General features: G+C 36.4%; 1 pseudogene; it reads right to left on the bottom strand.

Moving 5' to 3' along the window:
* Window positions 1–408: 408 nt before the first annotated feature.
* Window positions 409–4,569, bottom strand: part of LOC133058538 (UDP-glucuronosyltransferase 2B4-like) — a 17,477-nt pseudogene continuing 13,316 nt past the window's right edge.

Genomic DNA, 4,569 nt, shown 5'->3' with positions numbered 1-4,569 from the left:
GAAGACAAAATTCTGAATATCTACAAAGTAATATTGATACTATGAATTGACTTTCAGTGTTCTTGTTTCTACACTCAACATGTGAAAAGCCGTTAAATTCAATCATATCTTTTTAGTACAACTTTTGCATTAAAATAATAAATTTCAATACATACCCACATAGTTTTATGGAGGAGTTCTATTTATGAGGCAGAACTGTTAGAGCAGCAGAACCAAACCTTTTAGGTCCCTAGTTTTGTGGAAGATAAATTTTCCATGGACTGGGGTAGGAAGCAATGGTTTTGGGACGATTCAAGCACATTAAATTTATTGCTCACTTTATTTCTATTATTGCATCAGCTTGACCTCAGATCATCAGGCATTAGATCTCAGAGGTTGGGGACCCCTGTGCTGAGGTCTCAGATACAGCTAGTCTCTTTTCCCCTTCTTTCCTGTTTTAGCAAACTTCCAGCAACAAAATAGACAACATTTTGTGATGACAAACATGGCAGTTGCCGCACAGGCCAGCAGGAACCCGATGACGTCCAGAGAGTGGTACTGGAACCAGGTGAGGTCATGGATAGCTGGCCGCAAGTGCTTGGCTCCTTTGTGGCACATGACAAACTCGATTCAGAAGACTGCTCTGTCCAAGGGCTTCATCGGCTGATCATGTTGAATGGCTGATAATCTCATCACATTCTCTTTGTAGCTGAAGGAAAATCAAACAGTGATCATTTATGGAATGAGCTATAATAGGTAAATATGTGAAATTTTCTTTTTTTTCTTTTTCTTCCCAGTGCACCAGGCCAGAGCACTTGTCTCATGCATCCCACCTGGGCTGGTGCTCTGTTTCACCATAGATAGTATACATGCTGTTCTTTTGAAATATCCCACCCTCACATTCTCCCACAAAGTTCAAAAGTCTGTTCTGTATTTCTGTGTCTCTTTTTCTGTTTTGCATATAGGGTTATCATTATCACCTTTCTTTCTTGCACATGGTAACACAGAGTGCAACACAGAGTGGAAGAAAAATAGATAATTTTTTCCAAGGTGATTATTGAGATATTAGCTTAAGGGCTAGGATTTCTTAAATGCATAGCATTTCAAGCTACAAAGAAAAGAAAGAAAATGGGAGAGAACAAGATTGTGCATTCTGGAGAATGGAATGAGCCATCCCAAAGGGAAATAAAAGAAAAGAAATTCGTAATATGTTTGTCCAAAATTTGAATTGTCTCATAAAGAATTGTTAATAGACCTGGTAGATGTTATTTCAAAACGTTATAATCCAGATATAGCAGGTAAATCAGTGATGAGGTTTGGAGACATGTCCAGACAGGGCTGATCTTACATTCGTGAAGTGGTGGTTGAAAGTGTGGAAGTAGATTGAGTCAGTTTGATTCCTGACTCTTACTTTGTTGGCTGCTTTTTTATTCTTTCTGTTCCTCAGATTTAAAAAAAAAATTTTTTATTAACGTTTTAAAACTTTTTTTTTTTTTAAACTTTTAATTTTACTTCGGAGTGCTCAATCATGATAGAACCTGTTTCTCAGTTTTTCATTGTTATATAAAATGGCTAGGAATAGTACCTTATCTAATTATTTTGAGAATATTTTACTGATTCTTAGAGGCATTCCTAGCATGCAGTAGACACTCAGTAAATATTTACTAGTATTGTTGTTCTGGTTCTTGTTCTAGAAATTCTGGAGAAGGCTCAACATTTCACTCTCAGGCATTGCAGACACACTTGTTTCTACTGTTGAAATGCTGGCAGACTAATAGACAAGAAAGAAGAATAAAGAGATATAGCTCATGAACTTTAAATCACAAAGTACTGTATCATGGCAATGTAGTAATAACAATGGAAGTAACTTTTCTCCCTTTTCTGTCAAAAACACAGGAGGAGAACTGGGTTTTTGAGAAGACTACAGTAATCCTGGAAATATATGTTTAATACAATAGGAATAGACTACGATAAAGAAGTTACTTAATATGTGTAAAGCAACACTGTTTTACTAAATACAACATGTAGCATATCATGAACATTCAGTACATCTTCATTTTTGACACCAACACTACACTATTAAAAATTCAAAAGATATATAAATACTAGAGATATGTACATTTCCATAAAAACAGCAAACGATAGAGTTGTTTCTTTTAAAAAAAGAAAAAAATTGCTTTTCATGCTGCTCACTTAGGACAATAGCTGTGCCAAAATTAAATTTAAATAGCACTGCTTATAAAACACAAAATGCATTTAGCTGTCATTACTGACACACTCTCAAAATGTTTTCTTTACAAAGTCATTATGATTAAAAAAAGGCGAATATATACATCATATTTGTGATATTAATATAATTGTGTCATTGAAATTCATGTATATCCTGAAGTGATTTGGAAATCAAATATTTCTGTTTTCAGAAAATGTGGCTTTGAAATAGGGATATCCCAACATAACTATCTATTCCAAATAAGACAAAAACAAGCACAAATAAAAAACGCTGAATAAACTTAAATTTATAAGCTGTATCTACATAGTTGTAGTTGAGTAAATTAGAGAATTCTAGTTGTTTACCATTTATCAGTGATGGGATCAAAATATTATTACAGACTAGCAGATAGCGGAGAAGGCAATGGCAACCCAGTCCAGGACTCTTGCCTGGAAAACCCCATGGATGGAGGAGCCCGGTAGGCTGCAGTCCATGGGGTCGCCAGGAGTCGGACACGATTGAGCAACCTTACTTTCACTTCTCACTTTCATGCATTGGAGAAGGAAATGGCAACCCACTCCAGTGTTTTTGCCTGGAGAATCCAGGGACTGGGAAGCCTGGTGGGCTGCCGTCTGTGGAGTCCCACAGAGTCGGACACGACTGAAGTGACTTAGCAGCAGCAGCAACAGCAGCAGCAGATATAGAGAACAATCTATTGGTTACCAGATTTGGGGGAGTAGAATCACATGGGTGGGGGAGTAGGAGGCAAAACTATTGGGAATAATATAAGCTCAAGGAGGTGTTGCAAAACACCAGGAATTTAACCACTATTTGGTAATTACTTGAAATGGAAAATAACGTTTAAAAACTGTGTAGCATTTTTAAAAAAAGGAATATCCCAACATATGGGCTTCCCTGGTGGCTCAGATGTAAAGAATCTGCCTGCAGTGCAGAGGCCTGGTTTAATACCTGGGTCAGCAAGATCCTCTGGAGAAGGGAATGGCTACCTACTCCCATGTTCTTGCCTGGAAAATTCCATGGACTGAGGAGTCTGGTGGGATAGAGTCCATGGGGTCCCAAAGAGTCAAACACAGCTGAGAAACCAACACTTTCACATTTTCACGTCAGCATACTCCTCCCAAGTCAATTACATTTAGATTTTATAATTCTTCCAAACAAGACAAAATGACCACAGTAAAAAAAAAAAAAAAAAACCCAAGAATATACCCACCTTTATAAATAGTATATACATAGTTGAAACTGGGTAATTAGAAAGTTATAGCTGTTTGTCATTTATCAGAGATGGAGTCAAAATATTAGCATAGAAAACTTGGAAAATATTAAATGTAATCAGAATTTGAAATGGATTAATGGATTATTTCATGGTACTTATGAAAATAAACCATATTTTAAGAGTTTAAAACCTTTGAGAAGTTCACATGCTGAAAGAGAGTAAAGTGGGCAGATGAGGATCCACAGCATTCATGGTTCCCTACAGTAACTGTTCTCAGTGCTTCTTAATCCTTCTATTACCATTTCAGTAGTTCTTCGCATTCTAATGATTAAGTTTTTCAAAATTTCTCCACTATCTTTAAACCACTGACAAACCTTTTCCATAAAACCATGAAAAAATCTTAATGAGACACTCACAACCTGTTATTATTGTCTGTTTTCAAAGCATTGAGCAAATCTTACACCTCATTGTGCTTATATTAAGACTCATGGCTGCCTCCCTGATCTTCAGATGAGAACTTCTCTAGAAAGAGTAGCTAGTAAAAAATATATAATATATATATATATATATATATACTGAACTGAACTGATATATGTACTCACGAAGGGTTATTAATGACTTCCTTCAGTGCGTTGAGCAAATCATTTGTTGACATTGTTTCGAAATCCAACCTGACAGCTGTTCCCTTGGCTTTCATTCGAGCGATGTTATCATCTTGATCAGCAAACAAAGGAGTGCCCACCATAGGGATCCCGTGATAGATGGCCTCATAAACGCCATTGTTTCCACCATGAGTTATAAAGGCTTTGGTTTTTGGATGGCCTAGGATTGAGTGGGTTTTAGTAAAATTATTAATTATAACAGAATAAAATGAGAAGTGGTTATTTTAAGGCAGTGGAAGAAGCACTATCTTTAAGATAACAGATTATTATGTATATGAAAGTGTTTTTAACTTGCTTTCAGAACTCAGAGAAGAAATGGCTATGTCTGCTTAAGGGGTAAATGAAGACTTTGTGAAAGAGGCACTGAGTGACTTGAACATCACAAATGAATCCAGGATTGGCAGGTGAACAACTTGAAAAAGCATTCTGGGTAAAAGAAACCACATGTGCAAAAAAAGAGGAGGGCATGCTGGAATTTATTCTCC

Source organism: Dama dama, chromosome 6 (genome assembly GCF_033118175.1).
Source record: "Dama dama isolate Ldn47 chromosome 6, ASM3311817v1, whole genome shotgun sequence".
NCBI classification, from domain to species: domain Eukaryota; kingdom Metazoa; phylum Chordata; class Mammalia; order Artiodactyla; family Cervidae; genus Dama; species Dama dama.
The sequence above is the reverse complement of the archived record's forward strand: the minus strand, read 5'-3'. Positions and strand labels throughout refer to the sequence as shown.